The 17,950-nt window shown below is 35.6% G+C and overlaps 1 protein-coding gene across 6 annotated transcripts in view; it reads left to right on the top strand.

The window, feature by feature from the left end:
* Nucleotides 1–17,950, top strand: part of LOC112677948 (limbic system associated membrane protein) — a 639,114-nt gene that overhangs the window by 190,417 nt on the left and 430,747 nt on the right. The window lies entirely within an intron of this gene.

The following is a 17,950-nucleotide window of genomic DNA, read 5'->3' as shown; positions in this document are numbered from 1 at the left end:
CTGCTTGCATATTTTGTTCTACCTCTAAGAAGGAGGTGGGCACATGGACAGCAGTAGGTTCCTTTTCCTTTTCTTTCCTTTTATAGCTTTCTTTTTTTTCTTTTTTCCCATCACAATTTTGAACATCTGAAGGGGGAGGTAGGAAATAGGTGCTCCATTGTGGGTAATAATTTATGTTTAATTTCTATACAGATATGATTCTTTCTTGGATTTTTTTTTTATAAGGATGAATTGAAAAATGAATGGATGGAGTGCCTGAGTGGCTCAGTTGGTTAAGAGTGTGCCTTCAGCCCAGGTTTTGATCTCGAGGTCATGGGATCGAGCCTCTTATTGGGCTCCCTGCTCAACAGGGAGTCTGCTTTCCCAATGCAGCAGACCCCCCTCCAGTTCTGCTTGCGCTGTCTCCCAAATAAATAAATAAAATCTTAAAAAATGAAAAATTAGTGGAAATTAGGGTGAAGGAAACAGTTCTCTAAAAATGGAACTGTAGGGCGATGCGTGGGTGGCTCAGCGGTTGGGCATCTGCCTTTGGCCCAGGGCATAATCCTGGAGTGCCAGGATACAGTCCCACATTGGGCTCCTTGCATGGAGACCTGCTTCTTTCTCTGCCTATGTCTCTGCCTCTCTGTGTGTCTCTCATGAATAAATAAATAAAATCTTTAAATAAAAAAAAAAATAAAAATAAAAATTGAAATTAAAATGGAAGTGTAAGGCCACCTGGGTGGTTTGGTGGGTTAAGCATCCAACTCTTGATTTCGGCTCAGGTCATGATCTCAGGGTTGTGAGGTTGAGCCCCCTCTCAGGCTCTGTACTGGGTGTAGAGCCTACCTAGAATTCTCTCTCCTTCTCCCTCTACCTCTCCCCTTTGCCCCCCTCACACACTCTTTCTCTAAAATTAAATTAATTAAAAAATAAAATAATACAAAGAGAAGTGTTATTAAATTCAGAGTCAATGGTAGTGAGCATTTCTTTAGATGAGCTAGTCAGTTCCTGAAATTCCTGGTATTGTGGATTTGACATTGTGTCTCAGGCAGCAAAGAAGGTATCCTGTCACTTGAACCAAGTATTCATAGGGAAAATAACAATACCATCTTTAAACTAAAATTGTGAAGGAAATGCAGTCTGAGTATTACTGTCAAGCACTCTGTTACTCATTTTACTGAATCTGAGTCTGTTTAGCCTAGATCATCATTCTGGGACAATAAAAGGCAGAGGATTCAGAAGATCTGGGTTTTTCTGTGGCACTGCTATCAAATAACTGAATGATCCAGAGCAAGGCAGTTATTTCTCTGGATCTTGAAGGCTCCTTATTTATAAAATGGGGTACATGATGTTTATTTTAGGGCTCATGGGAGGTTTAAATGAGATAGTACACTCAGAAACACTTTGTAAATTATAAATGACCATTTTAGTAGCCTGGTTATTGACAATATGATATTATCATTGGTGAAACTATAAAAATAATAATAACAATAAATTTGTGTTACAGAGTACTACTGGCTTGTGACTTTGGCTAAGTATTATCTAAAGGGGCTTACTTGAGCAGTATTTTTTGGGACTTTCCTGGGTATACAGTTCCCAAAAGACTAGATATTAAAAGATCTTCCCTAGTTTCCAGAAGCATCTGAGAACTACTGGCTCTCAGGATAAGGCAGGCAAATTTGTCAGGGCACCAAAGCAAAAAGAGTATCAGATAAAGTGACTAGATGACTTACTAATCCTGAAATCAGGGGATATTATTTTGGACACACCTTAGATCAACACATACCCTGAGTCTTACAACCTCAAAAGTGTTACTAAACTTTAGTGCATTTTAAAGATTCTTCTGATGGGATTTTTATCAGCCTGAAGAACAAATTCTAGTTTTTCACACATAAGGCCATATAGACATGCGGATGTACTCATGTCTACATATACTCACAAGCATCTTTGGCCTGGTGTCCTGCTCAAGAAAACTCAATGAAGCATGAGCAGGGTAGGGTAGAGAGTTCAAGGCCAAGAGGATTCAAAGGAGCTGATATGAAAATGTGGCAGCTTGGCCATTTCATAGAAGAGAGACTTGTTTCCTTTGCCTGGCTTTTTGCCAAGTCAAGGTAACGTTTGCAGAATGGAGGATATGGACTAAATGGTTTATTTTGCCCTATAGGTCTTGTCCAAACATCACAGTTGCTTGGAATAGCCCTTCTCTCTTTCTAGGTATCAAGATCCCAATCATCTTTCCAGGCTCCAGAGCTAAAATCCCATTTCCTTTCTGGAGTCATTTCTAACTCACCCCAGCAGGCAGGTCTACCTACTTGCTCCTATGTAATTAGTTTCCTTCTAATATTTGAACTTCTAGAGATAGGATCCCCATCTGCTTCATCATTGTATCTCCAAAACCAAGCACATTACCTGGCACAGAATTTGGTAACTGTCAATAAAAAAAGAATATTTCCTTGAGAATATGTCTTCAAGGTCACCCACCTTTTTGTTACTCTTGTGATTTTTCTACTATAGTATGTGGACACAAAGCCACCATGCTCCATAGTTCTCTAGGTGCAAATAGACTCATTATCATTTGAGGGAAGTGATAAGTAATTGCAAAAACTCTCTCAGATGGGTCAATTTGGCCTGGCAAAGATTCCTATTGGTTGGTTTAGGTTTAATTACATATTTTACCTGTACTTTAAGAAGTCACAGACCAGATATAGACCTCAGTTGCTAAAAGTCTCTGATCTTTAGATTATATGCTTGACTCAAGGCCACAATTTAGATTGATATTCCCTCCTTTCTGCCCACAGAAACTCTTCTGCCTTGAGTGTGCCCATAAACTTACCCTAGTCCTAAAACTTCTTCCTTTCCAAAACATTATTATATACATTGCTCCCATAATTTCCCCAAAAATGTCTCCAGGTATCTCCATAATTTTACTTTTCTATGTCATATTTATGGGATTTTTATTCTTCTCAAATCAGCAAAATATATCTTGACATGTTAACTTTCTTAAATACTTATCCAACTTGTGTATTAGGGCCTTAGAGGATAACATTGATACCGTATAATGATTTGTTTTATTTATAAACTAAGAAACTGTGTGACAGATACATACCAAAAACATCTACAACAAACAGCCTTTGTGTGATAGAACAAGGTAATGAGTTTCCTATCACTGATTATGAACAAACAGAAGCCAGCATAATGCAGAGGCAGGAAAATTAAAGGAACAACTTAAATATTAGATAATCGTCACTCCCAAACTTGTAATTCTTTCAACTTTCACATCGCTTTATTGAGATTGGAGTTCCATGACCTCACTTCTATGTCTTACTAAAAATGGTATATAAACCCTGCATGAATTGTTTATACCACACATTCTGTATAATTTTACCAGCTTGCTTCCTAAATACATATCCATTTTCTGACCATGTATTCATTAGTGAGAAGATGACCACAGTCACTAAAAAGAAAAATGAGGATAAGAAGGCTAATGTTAGGCTTACTGATTTCAGATGTTCTAAAATGAACATCACCCCCGCCCATCCCCATTCCACCTCTCCTCTGCCCTATCATCACTATTACCAGGACATTTGCAAAGTAGGAACAAATCTGTCCTGTTACTGTTTTGGAGTTTCTAGGGCTGCCCTCCCATTCTTTATTTCAAATGTTCTCTTCCTGACCCTCCCTTCCCCCACCCTGATATATGCATTGCTTTGGATGTGACATAGGGGGACCACATCCCCTCCCCTCTCCTGCCCTGAGGTGCTAGAGGAGCTCAGAGAATAATGTGCAGTAGGGTTGTTTATCACCATGCTGAAAAATGGAAGGATGGCATCGCTACAGGAGCAGATGGCACTGCATGCTTGGCATAATTTTCTCAGACAAACTAGGACTAGGGCTGCAAATACTGGCATTTGCCTGCTATAGTCATTCATATCAAAACATAACAATGAAAATAAGGTACTTTTGCAGAAAAGGTATAGAGATTTATTTTTTTCAGAGATTTAAAATCACATGTGTTTGTCACAGACTCCTTTGTGTGCATATATATTTGTACACCTAACATCTTTTTATCATGTGAAATTTTATATATGATGTTTTTAGGGTTTATTTTGTATTTATCTTTCTATGTATTCCCCTAAATGTACTTAGGCAGTGATATATCAGAAAATTGAATTTAAGCTTGTAGAATGTGTTTGGAACGTAGAAATAAAAATGGTAGTAGAAAGAATAAGAATGTGCTTTAATTCTGGAAACTAGCAAATGTCTAAAAGAAAAATTTGATGTGTGAAGGAATCGTTAGTTTTTGTTTTAGAAAACTCAAATTAAAGTTCTACTACTTATTAAATGAGTGATTTTAAGCAAATCAAACCTATTGGCATACAATTTCTCTCATTGGCAAAGTGAAGAGTTCGGACTGGATGATTGCTAAGATTTCTTCTAATTTTCTTTGATTTTGTATTTCTGTGAGGACTAATGAAATGGTAATGCAGACCACCTACCTTTTGGTCCCTGTGTGTGTGTGTGCGTGTGTGTGTGTGTGTGTGTGTGTGTGTGTGTGTTTTCTCTTTTTCCTCCCTTCCTCCTCCAACTTTTTCTCCTTAACAACCCTGGAGTGAAATAATGCATTACATTTCTGAAGTATATTCCACCTTTTTTCCCCCTTTCTTTCTTCTCTCTTCTTTTAGAATCAATACTTCCCTGTCTCAATTTTCATTTCATTTGAGAAACCAAGAAACTCCCAAGAAAATGGCTATAGTCTCCCATGTATTTGAATTAACAAATATATGTATTCATCCATTCAGCAAATTCAATTGTAGGCAGATGTTAGTCTACAGAGATACAGTGACGGTTAAGATTTGTTCCCTGCCTTATAGGAATTGACCATCCAGCAGAAGGCATACTGCCTACATATATATGTAGCATGATGTAGTAAGTGCTAAAGTAAGACACAAGGGACAGAACTGATTTTGTTAAGATATGAGGAAAATGTCACAAAAGAGGTTAAAACATTGGGTTTTAGAGGAATTCGTATGATAAAGAAAGAAAAAAAACACTCTATGAAGAGGGAACTGTATATACTAGAAATAATGGTCTGATATATTTGGACAAAAGTGAGAAGTTTTATACATCTTGAATATAGGATATAGATGAAAAAGGTAGGAATTAAAGGCTAAGAAGAAAATATGGGCCATTTTGAAGGGCTTTGTTTTCTTAAGACATTAGGATTTTACCTTTTAAGGAGAAAAGAGAACAGCAGAGATTTGGGTTTTTGTTTTGTTTTGTTTTGTTTTATTGAAGGAATATTGACATACAATATTGCATTAGTTTCAGGTGTAAAACAAGTGATTCAATATGTATATTGCAAAATGGTCATCACAATAAGTCTAGTTATCTATCATCTGTCACCATACAAAGTTGTTAGAGTAATTGTTGACTGTATTCCCTATGCTATACATTGCATCCCATGTCTTATTTGTTTTATAGCTAGAAGATTGTGCCTCTTAATCCCCTTCATTTATTTTGTCTATTCCCTCAACCCCCCTCTCTGGTAACCATCCCTTTGTTCTCTGTATCTGTGAATCTGTTTCTGTTTTGTTTTGTTTGTTTCTTTTAGATTTCACAGATAAGTATTTTCTTTGTCTGACTTATTTCACATAGTGTGATATCCTCTAGGTCCATCCATGTTGTCACAAATGACAAGATCCTACTCTTTATATATATATATATAGATATGAATATATCAATATATATATATATATGAATATATGCACACACATATATATATATATATATACCACATTTTCTTTACCTGTTCTTCTATCAATATCATACCTTGGCTGTTGTAAATAATGCCAGAATGAACATAGGGACTTTTCAAATTAGTATTTTCATTTTCTTTGGATAAATACCTAGAAGAGGAACTGCTGGATCATATTATAGTTCTATTTTTCATTTTTTGAGGTACCTCCATACTGTTTTCCATAATGGCTTCACCAATTTACATTCCCATCAGTAGTACACAAGGATCTCTACATCCTTCCAAGGAAAGGATCTCTACATCCTTCCAAACATTTGTTATTTCTTGTTTGTTTCTTTGTTTCTATTTTTTATTATAGCCATTCTGACAGGTGTTAGGTGATAGTTCATTGTGGTTTTGATTTGCATTTCACCAATAATTAGTGATGTTGAGCATCTTTTAATGAGTCTCTTGCCCATTTGTATGACTTCTGCCCCATTTTTTAAAAGATTTTATTGGGATCCCTGGGTGGCGCAGCGGTTTGGCGCCTGCCTTTGGCCCAGGGCGCGATCCTGGAGACCCGGGATCAAATCCCACGTCGGGCTCCCGGTGCATGGAGCCTGCTTCTCCCTCTGCCTGTGTCTCTGCCTCTCTCTCTCTCTGTGTGACTATCATAAATAAATTTAAAAAAATTATTAAAAAAAATAATAAAAGATTTTATTTATTTATTTGAGAGAGCACATGCACAAGTGAGGGGGAGGGACAGAGGGAGAAGCAGACTCCCTCCCAAATGGGGTGCCCAACGGTTGGGGGTCACTCAATCCCAGGACCCCAGGATTATAACCTGTGCCAGATGTAGTTGCTTAACTGACTGAGGCACCCAGGCACCCTGTCTTCTGCTCATTTTTAATTAGGTTATTTGTAGCTCTTTTGGTGTTGAGTTGTATAAAAATTCTTTATATGTTTTAGATATTAAACCCTTATCAGATATATCATTTGCAAATCTTTTCCCATTTGGTGGGTTATCTTTTTGTTTTGTTGATGGTTTCCTTCACTGTGGAAATGCTTTTTTATTTTAGTGTAGTCTCAATGGTTTGATTTTGCTTTTGTTTCTCTTGCCCCAGGGCAGCTGTTTTTAGTTGGTGCGGCTAAGTAAATCTTACTGAGGCAAACAGGAAAAGGATAGCAAAAAACCAGACACTCAAAGATTAGTAGGAAGAAGACTATTCTAGGCACACAGATGGATTCTTGTTTTCGAATTTTAGTAGATTAAAATGAAGGGAACAGAGAATGTTTAGAAGAGAAGATAACGACACGTTAGGTATGAGAACATGGATTTGCCTGGCAGGGAGTTAGAAATATATCTGGCTACATGATAAGAGATTAGATCAATGGAAATGAATTGGGGAATAAACAAAGAGGAAATTTGAAGTTAAATGATTGTGGTTGAGAAAGAGGTAAAATAGCAAATTCCAAAGAAGAACCTAACTGATACAATTGCCAGAGAAGTTGAGAGATAGATAATACTCAGGGTAGCATAGGACTCCAGTGAGAACAGAGTATTTCCTCTGTGATAGGGATTAAGTCAAGGTCACTAAACCCAGAAGTGTTTAGTAGGAGAGGAAATTGAGGAAGATCTTAACTAGAGGACTTTATTTTTAATGTATTTGGGATGTGGACTTTAAAGCAGAGTAGTAAGAGTTAAGGCCATCTACCATAGTGAGTTCACAAGAGAAAGTATTGAGGACAAATAAAAGATTTGCCAAGCAACATAGAACGTTCTGCTGAAATCAGACTACCCTATTCTGTTCCTTCTGCTACTCATCAGATTTATAGTACAGAAATACAAATTTCATAATCGTAAGTCTTCAGACATTTATAATAGATTAAGTATAGTCTTCAAATAAAAAAGTACTTGTCATAAATTTCATTTCCATTTACTCCTCCATATCTTCTTATTACATCACTATACATATTTGGTTTGGTAGCAGCAAATGGTCTATGAAATAAATAAGTCATGACTGCACAGACACAGTATCCTTTCCTAATCCTGATTCTTCCCAAATTGTATGGATACAGAGAGAAAACTTTGTCTGGAAGCATAAGAGTTCTTGAACCTTCACTGTTCCAGGGTAGTTAGTTCAAAGTTAAAAAATGCATTGAGTAGTTAAGACTTTGAAAACTTAGAAATTTCAAAACAGTTCAGATTTTAGGTCTCTTATAGATATTCAAATTCTGTTTTGACCTAGGCATTGACAATTTGCTAACATATGGGAGATGAAAAATGAAAAACTAGAATAATCTATTTCCTTGCTATGCTAAAGAGCTAGAGTGTGCTGGTCTTATGGCCATTGCTTCTTGGATCTAGTCCTCATACTCTCACACTGTTCTGTTTCTTTGTAGCAGGAGTCTGACCTCCAAGGCTACCCTGTTAAGCTCACCTTCTTCCTGGGCTCAGGCAGTGGGAGGCATGGTGAGAAACTGGACAGCAGGAAAAAGTGAGCAACTAGAGTATCTGTCTTTTCCAATTGGTGTCTTGTACAGACTACTGAGGTTTTTTTGTGACTCCAAATCCCCAGGACAGATCTGCATACTTCCAGTTTTTGCTTCTGTGTTCAAGCAATACCATTGCCTCTGTTTAGTATAGGGAAGGAGTAGCTTTCTGCTGCTGCTAATCACTTTTTGCTCTCAGTGTCCCCTGGATGGTTTCCCATCCTCTTCTATCATCTATTTATCAAGTTCCTATAGTAATTTCCTTTTAAAGACTCATGGAAGATTGTATTTTTTGCTTATACCTTGACTAACACAGCAAAATTAGGAACTTACTTCAGGGTAAGAGATTCTGATATTTTAATTCACAATGGAATAGAATTCAATAACTATTTGAAGGTTTTTTCCTAACTATAATACAGAACAGAGCAAAGTGCTGGAAATATTCCTTAGTAGCCAAATCTTAATAGATTTTTTTCACGTTAAAATTCAAGTTAGATAGGTTGAACATGTTTGGGCTGCAAAGATTAGTACACAAGGAAAGCATATTAAAAAGTAGAACCAAAGCAGAAAAAGAAAAAGTAGTTGGAAAACATTATTGAGATAATAATGGGGCAGCATAGAGAAAAAAAAAGTCCAAAAGGCAGAAGGAAAAGTGGGGAACCAGAGGATCTGGAGAAGAAAAAAGACAGTCTTTTACGGAAGAAAAGAGATGAAGCTGACACAGAACATGCCCACAATGATGCTGTCCCACTTCTTCTGGATCACTGGGCCTGCCTGGAGTATCTAAGAAGCTTTTTTAATTTCAGTACATGACCATCCCTTTCCTTCCCCTACCATCAACCTGCTAATGCTTTTCTAATAATTACCATTTTTGAAACTATTTTGGCTGTTAAAAATGTTTCTTTTTAATAAGCTGATTAAAAGAGGCTGCTTATTAGCATAAGCTCTTTGCTGTTCAGCCCTCTTCCTAATTAAAAGCACTCATCTGTGGAGACCTCGATTTTTCCTTTTCTCTGTGATGAGTTTTTGGATATTTTTCCTTGGAAATTTGTTTTATTTTACTTTTCTTTCTTTTTGTAGTCTTCCACTCCTATGTTCCACAGAGATAGAAGCTACTGAGTAAAAATAGCACAGGGGAGGTGGTGTGCAGTCTAAATATCTAAGAGAGGGCTGGAAGAAGCAGCTAATATAGTTAAGTTGGATCTAAGGAAAAAGTCCGACTTTTATGGTGGTTGTGTAGTTGTGTCAAATTTCTAGGACCATGAGTTGCCAAAAGTCATATGTAAAGCTGAAGGGTGATGAATCCAAATCTATTGTTCCTTGCAAAGGATTATATCCACAATATCAGTAAATATGCCCTTGAAAATATTCCTTTTCTCACAGTGATAGTGTTGAGAGCACGTATTTGAAAGCTTCCTCAGGGTGACCCTAGAACATAGGGATATGCAATGGATGACAGTCATTGGTTATAGATGCACCCACCCCTCAGAAATGGTCCTTAAATATGTGATTAGGGAACTTGGGAAATGATTGGACCCCAAATGATGAGATTAGCATCATAATTTTACATATTTTTATGAGCAGAAGCTTTTAATATAAAGAAAAGTATACATTTAGAAATTGTCGGCATAAAGAATAAATTAACAGAGTGCTCTGTAAGAAACCTGGAACAAAGGGAGTGAAAGAGAAAAATGTGTATGTCTCAAGTTGTTGAAGGAAGAGGAATTTCTATACAGATACATGAGATTTTTTGTTCACTTTGCATAGCATATTATTTAATGTTTAGCATTGTTTGCTTTTGGGCCCTCTTGAGAATCTGATGAAACTGTTGCTTTCTCACCCCTGAAAAACAAACATTTGCATATAAATACAGTTTTATTTTTTTTGCAATATCTTGAGTTTCACAGATGCCTTAAGCCCAAGAATCCATAGATATGAGTTAAAAATACTTGATGCAAAAAAAAAAAAAAAAAAAAAAAAAAAAAAAAAAAAAACTTGATGCAACTTCTGTAATTGGTGCTGCTAGCTATATAGATCATTTTTCATTTTGGCTTTACTATAATCTCATCCTCATCAAGTGAACTTCTAATTTCAACTTTTTTCCTAGTGTTTTCTGTAGCAGAGAGATTGTGCCAACTAGATCTAGTATAAATGTTTTGCATAAATTGGCAGACATATTCATCAATGAAAATTAATAATATAGCATTTTATATTCACATATATACTTTTTGAATCTTGCTACTGTGGATTGCCTTTCTGAGTCTTTTAACTCTAAGCTGTGTGGCAAGGTTTTCCTTTGATACTCAAAAAACAACAGATCCAGGTTCAGTGATGTGATTTTCTTAATAAAATCTTATGGAAGACCTTATGGACTTTTATGGGTTTTATGGAAGCTCCAAGGGACCTGACCTCCACATATCTTATAAATAGCATTTATGAGAAGTATTATGTCCAATCAAGCATTCATATTATGAATATTTTCTTTGTAAAAGGAAGATTAAAGGATATTTGTTTTTGTAAAGCTTCTTGACTTATTCTCAGAACCACACTTACTTATAACATCCATTAATTATGCAATTTGGGGAAATTTTCTATATTATGAAGATTTTGTAAATCTATGAAGAAATAATCCCATCAAGTTATTTTATGGATATGAACAAACTGATTATATTTTATATATATATATATATATATATATATATATATATATACAGACATTTTATATATATATACACACACACACATATACACATATACACACACACACACACACACACACACACATTACTGTATGTAGAAAGCTACATGAAGAAGGAAAAGATCCTAGAATAGCCAGTACACTATTGAAGGAGAAGAGCAGATTTGGAGAACTGACACAACTCAACTTGAAGACTTACTATAAAGCTACAGTAATCAAGACAAAGTGATATTGGCAAAAGAACAGACAAATATACCAATGGAAAAAACTGGTAACAGGCCCACATAAATAAAGTCATCTAATCTTTGACTGAGGAACAAAGACAATACAATAGAGCAAAAGTAGTCCTTTCAGCCAAAGATCCTGGAGCAACTGTATATCCACATGCAAGAAAATGAATCTATATATATAGGCTTTACATGCCTCACAAAAATTAACTCAAGATAAATTGTGGATCTAAGTGTAAAATGCAAACTATAAAACTCCTAGAAGAAAACATAGAAGAAAACCTAGAAGAAAACCTAGATGGACTTGGGTATGGTGATGCCTTTTTACACTAAAGACATAGTTCATGAAAAAAAAAATTGAAAATTAAAAACTTAGGGGCACCCAGGTGGCTCAACCAGTTTAGCTCTCTCTCTCTCTCTCTTTCTCAAATAAATAAATAAATAAAATCTTTTTTAAAAAATGAAAAACTTTGGGGCACCTGGGTAGCACAGTTGGGTGAGCCTCCAATTCTTGGTTTTGGCTCGGGTCGTGATCTTGGTGTTGTGAGATCAACCTCACTTTGGGCTCCATGGTCAGCACTGAGTCTGCTTTAAAAAAAGACTTTTTCTCTCTTTCTGCCCCTCTATCCTCTCTCTAATGAATAAATAAATCTTTAAAAAATAGTTAAGATTAAAAAAAAAGTTAAATACTTCTGCTCTGCTAAACACAATGCCAAGATACTTAGAGCATAAGCCACAGACTGAGGAAAATATTTGCAAAAGACACTTCAGATAAGGGACTTCTATCCTTATATACCAAAAACTCTAAGAACTCAACAATAATAAAACAGCCCAATTAAAAGATGGCCCAAAGATCTTAACATGAACGTCACCAAAGAAGATATACAGATAGCACATAAGCATGTAGAAGCTGCTCCACATAAAATGTCATCAGAGAAATGCAAATTAAAACAATGAGATACCGCTATACCTCAACTAGAATGACCAAAGTCCAGAAGATGGACAACACCAAATGCTGCTGAGGATGTGAAGGAACATTTTTATATGTTGCTGGTGGGAATGCAAAATGCTACACCCATTTTGGAAAACAGTTTGGCACTTTCTTATAAAAATAAACATCAAATCCAGCTATTGCACTCCTTGATATTTACTAAAGGGAGCTGAAAACTCATGCCCGCACAAAAACCTTACAGAGATTTTTATAACGCCTTTCTTCATAACTGTCAAAACCTGGAAACAACTACGATATCCTTCAGCAGGTTTATGGTTAAATAAACTTTGGTACAGCCAGACAATGGAATATTATTCATTGCTAAAAAGAAATGAGCTATTATTGTCCTCCATGAAAAGATATGGAGGAACCTTAAATGCGAATGGCTAAGGGAAAGAAGCCAATCTGAGAAGGCTACATACTGTGTGATTCCAACTCTATGACATTCTAGAAAAGACAAAACTATGGGAACAATTAAAAAAATTAATTGTTGTCAGAAGGGGTGGGGAGAGGAATAGGCAGAGGAGGAAGGATGGTTAGGGATGTAAAAGTACTCTGCATGGTAATATAATGATGGCTATATGTCATTATACATTAGTCCCAGCCCATAGAAAGTGTAACACCAAGAGTGAACCTTCAGGCAAACCATGAGCTTTGAGTGATTATGATGTGTCAATGTAGGTTTCTCCTGGTTTAAAAAGTTAAATTAAAAAGTACCATTCTGGTGAGTGATGTTGACAATGGAAGAGGCCATGCATGTGTGGGAGCTGGGCAGCGCATATGGGACATCTCTTTACTTCCTCTCAATTTTGTTCTTAACCAAAATTGCTCTGAAAAAGACTTTAAAAAATGAAGAAATATTTATATAATACTAAATTGCTTATAAATGACTATATATATATATATGTATATATTTAGTACACACACACAATGTCACAAAAGTGAAAAAAAAAAAGGAAAAGAGCAATAGCAGCTAGGTTATGTTCACTTGAGGGCACTTCAAATGGTAGAATTTATAGATCATAAACTTTTAATATGAGGAAGCATGGAAAGTAACCTAACGGATTAAATCTAACCTAGAGAAGAGAATGCAGACATGACTGTCTCCAAATTCATGAGCAAACTGACATAGGAAGGAGTACAGTTATTCTGAACTGACCCCAGCATAAGAACTAGGCTAGTGAGTATGAGATATGGAGAGTGGATAAGGTAGAAAGAAACCAGATTAATATCAGGATGACTTAAAGCAAATAGATCCATCCAACAGAAGAATATTGGATTTTGTTAAATAGTGGATTCTCTATCCCTGGAAGAGTTCAAGCAGAGACTAGATAACTACTAATCAGGAAGCCTGTTATAAGTATTCTAAGAATTATGTTTTTAAAATTATTCTAAATCTAAAATCTATGACTCTTCTATAACGTTATATACTTCTATTCCATGACTACTTGAAAGGTCTATTTTTTTTTAATACTTAGGTGTTTCTTATTGTTTTGCAAGTTAGCTTATCTTCTCTGCTTCAATCATTTAACAATTTAAATCATTTTTATTTAGGTACTGTTAATTTATTCAATAAACTGAATAACATATTTCTTAATATAGTATCTTGTCTTAAATTTAATTAGGATTTTAAGAATAGGATTCCTGGCTTTCAATAGATCTTGATTTCACCAATCTTTTTTTTTTTTTTTCCTTTTTCTTTAAACATATGTTCTGGATCCTGTATTCTAGGATTTGTGGAACTCAAGTTATAATCCAAAGCTTAGTACGCCAGGAAATCACTTCAGTTTTCTATAGTTTAGCAAGTGAACTTCATCAAGACAGAGACATATGGCTGTGTGTGCATGTGTTTCCACTTGAACATTCATTCGGTAGTATGCCATGATTGGGACCCCAAGTCATCCACTTTATTCTCCCAATGGAGAACTATATATCTATTTCATAGTCCTGTGGTGAGGTCAGCAACCCTCACAGAAGAAGAGCTGGAATAGATTCCCTTTATTCTAGACTTAGACTGTTGCAGGTGACATTACACAACGCAAGTCTACTACTCACAGTCTCTCAAAGCATAGCTATCCTCCACCACATGGGGAGAACTAAGCTGAATTCACTCTCACCTTGTGAATCATCAAAACCTTGTCAGTTGGGTTATGGTTATAGGATGTGGTGTTGATGATGCATGGGATGAGGGGGAAAATAAAAGCATAAAACCCCATCTGTTTTTAAGACTGCAGGCAGACTGGCTTAGCATTGCCACCCTCCAAAATAAAAACAAAAGATAACCATATCATAATTTAATTTTTATATCGAGTGTATTTTCTGCTGAAGTCAGCAAATGCCAATACATATGACTGCCTTGATATCAGGTTTATATTTTCTTAGCTAATTTTAGAGGAGAGGAAGATGGACTGGAACCTCATAGGCTGATTTTACTGGGCACAATCAGAAGACATGACTGGCATGACATGAAACTGACGATGAAATTGACATGATGACATAGGGAAGGGTTTCTAGTACCATCCATTATATAGGTTTTGTAGAAAGACATTAGACACAGTTATCTTCTACCTCTTTTTTATTCCTCCCATTTCTGGATATCTTGCACCTGAGCTTTGAGCCACTCTAAAAGATAGGCTTAGAAGTGTTGTCTACTTAGTTATGGTCCCATATATGAGTAACCCCCTGCAGCAGTCAGAATGGGTACAAATTTTCCTCAACTTACTATGGGATTATATCCTATAAAGTCATCATAAATTGAAAATATTGTAGGTCAAAAATGCATATAATGCACTGAAGCTACTGAATGTCATAGCATAGCCTCATTTACCTTAAATGTGCTCAGAACAACACTTCCATTATCTATTTGGCACAACCATCTAAACAAAGCCCATTTTATGATCAAGTATTGATTATCTCCTGTAGTTTATTGAACACTGTACTGAAAATGAAAAATAGAATGGTGATATGGGTACAGAATGGTTGTAAGTGTATCAGTTGTTCACCCTCACGATCACCTCGCTGACTGGGAGCTGCAGCTCACTGCTGATGCCCAGCATCATGAAAGTATCCTATCATATATCACTAGCCCATGGAAAGATCAAAATTCAAACTTCAAAGTATGGTTTTTACTAAATGTGTACTGCTTTTGCAGCATCATAAAGTCAAAAAATCATAAGTCGAACCATCTTAAGTCAGGGCCCATCTGTGTTTAAGCAGATCCCAGTTATGCAGGAATAGTAAAAAGTTCAGAAAAATGTTTCCAAAATGACAGCTATTTTATGCTTCTGTTCTAGAATTTTAACTATTTTTTCAAAAATGTCAGGCAGGATCAAAATAATGCTGCCGTGATCAAAAGAGCTTGATTAGCTTAGTGGAGGCCAAAAGGATTATGTTGTTTAATGAAACTTTACGAGAGCCAATCCCATAGTAAGAGAGAACTGAAAGATCCAGGCCTCAGACCCTTGCAGGGATCACTTAATCAGGTGGTCATGATAAAGACATCAATCCTCTAGAACCTGGGGTATTTTTCCCCCCAGGAAACCGTTGGTGGTGTCTAGAGCTAATTTTAGTTGTTACATCTTGGTAAGGGAAAGGCTGGATGCTAAGACATCTAGTGAGTAAGAAGCTAGAGATGCTGCTAATTATTCTACAATGTACAGGTCTGTCCTTCACAAGAAAGTATTGTTCATTCTAAAATGCCAATAGTGCCAACACTGAGAAACCCTCCTTGAGGAATTTGTTTGGACTGGCCTTTTAATGTCAGCCCCCTGATACCCTGCCCCTCCATTAATTCTAAGACATACATGAAAACTTGGTCTAGTATGTTGTCGAATTATACAGTGCTAAAAGCATGGGTTTCACAGTTAAACAGTCTAAGTTTGAGTCCTAGTCAGTGAGTTGTATGACTTCTGGCCACTTACTATCCTCTCTGAACCTCAGTTTCTTCAGTCGTAAAATAGGCTAATAATGTCCTTAGGTTTTTCGTGAGGACTAAATCCCAGGGTATTTAATAAATAATGGTGAAGTAAATGAAGGGAATGGGAGTAGGTATCTTGTAATTACAATACCTGTGTATTAATTGGGTCAGGAGACAGGTACAAAGCTCATGTACTTGGCACTATGCTAAGTGTTCCATTCCAGTACTTCATTACCTTGTGTAAATGACAAGCTTCTTGCTCTCCTTTTATCTTTCCCACTTTGCTCTACAGTTATCAGCAATTATTAGCATTGCCACCACAGAGGCTAAGCAAAAGAGAAGAGAAAATAAAGAGTAAAATTTATGAAACCACTAGTGATTTGAATGTATGTACTTTCCAGTACATTGAACAAAGAGTTAAACATGTTAAGATAAAAGGAACATGCTACTGATAGGGTCTATATGTTATTACTGATACTACTGTTAACTTCACCTTTACTTGAGTCTTTGTGAGAAAGAGTGGAGAGTGGATTTAATAATGTTAAGATAGGACTAGGCCTTGTATTCCTCCTCAATTTTATGTTATATATTGTATAGGCATGTTATATATATGTATAGGCATGTTTTTGATGTTACCATCAGAAAGTAGTTTTAGTGTCTTCAGTTTTCATGTTCCAGATTTTGAAATGGCAAATGTGATGTCTGAAAAATATATATTATTTAAATTGTAGAGGCATAGCATTTTCAAAGTAGGAAATGACCTTGTAAATCATCTGGTACAGCTCTTTTGTTTTACAAATAAATAATCTAAGACTCATGTAGGTGAGATAACAGTCTCAAAGTATAGCTCAAAGGAAAATTTTTCTGAATATTTCTTGAATTCATATATCGTTTCTCATTCAAATATATAAAGATAAATAAACTTTAAATAATGGACCTTTTCCAAATAGTATAACATTAAAGGCAATGTATGAGCCCAAAAGGTGTTAACTAAGCATTTAAAGAGCATTCAGTAGGTTGTTCAATTATCATCATGCATTTGTTATCATCTTATAATCTTGGGGGATGCTTTTTATCTTACCCATTTAATAACTGGCGGCTATAAAAAAGCCATTATTTAATGTTGTATGGTTTAGCATTTCATAAATGAAATCAAGGTGGGCTCCAACACTGAAGTGAGGGTCAAGATGAAGGTCAGCATTGGGAATAAGTGACATGGAGAATCTTTTTTTTTTTCCATTTTTTTCTTTTACCATATAGTATCCTTTTCTTTTAGATTTAATATGAATCTCAAAATATAGATACAGGAAACAATAAAGTTTAATATTTATACTATACGTTAATAATTTGGGAATGAATCTTTTCCCCAGCCTTCTGACTAGTACAACTTGGGTTATTTTTATTTTTTTATTTTAAAGAAAATGCACAACAGATTTAAAATCATAAATTAATAACGTTGAAAAACCTAATTCTAAGTCAAATATAGAAAAATAAAAGTATTTTTAAAGGGAAATAAAATGGAAAAAAGTAATATTTCACTACAAAGGAAGCCTTTCCTTTTTCTAGTTACCAGTGAATTGAGCTCCACTTGTCCTTAGTTTTTTGATGATGATCAGTATAGAGTGGAGAAACACAAGTGGTGTACAGATATACTAATAATTTTAATAGTAAAAAGGACCACAGACATTTACTGAACACCTACTATGTCCCTCTTAGTGTTTTCACATATGTTGACTTATGTAAAAGAGTGGCGTTTGGAGGTGAGATCTAAAAGCTGGAAAGGAAGACACATTTCAGTCTAAATCTAATCATAGTATCTGAATTAAGTAATCATACAGGATTTATTCTTCAGTCCTTTATTTAATTTAAATGTAAAAACAGAATATCAAAGTCACAGGGAATATGGAGG

This window comes from Canis lupus, chromosome 33, assembly GCF_003254725.2.
Source record: "Canis lupus dingo isolate Sandy chromosome 33, ASM325472v2, whole genome shotgun sequence".
Lineage (NCBI taxonomy): Eukaryota > Metazoa > Chordata > Mammalia > Carnivora > Canidae > Canis > Canis lupus.
The sequence above is the reverse complement of the archived record's forward strand: the minus strand, read 5'-3'. Positions and strand labels throughout refer to the sequence as shown.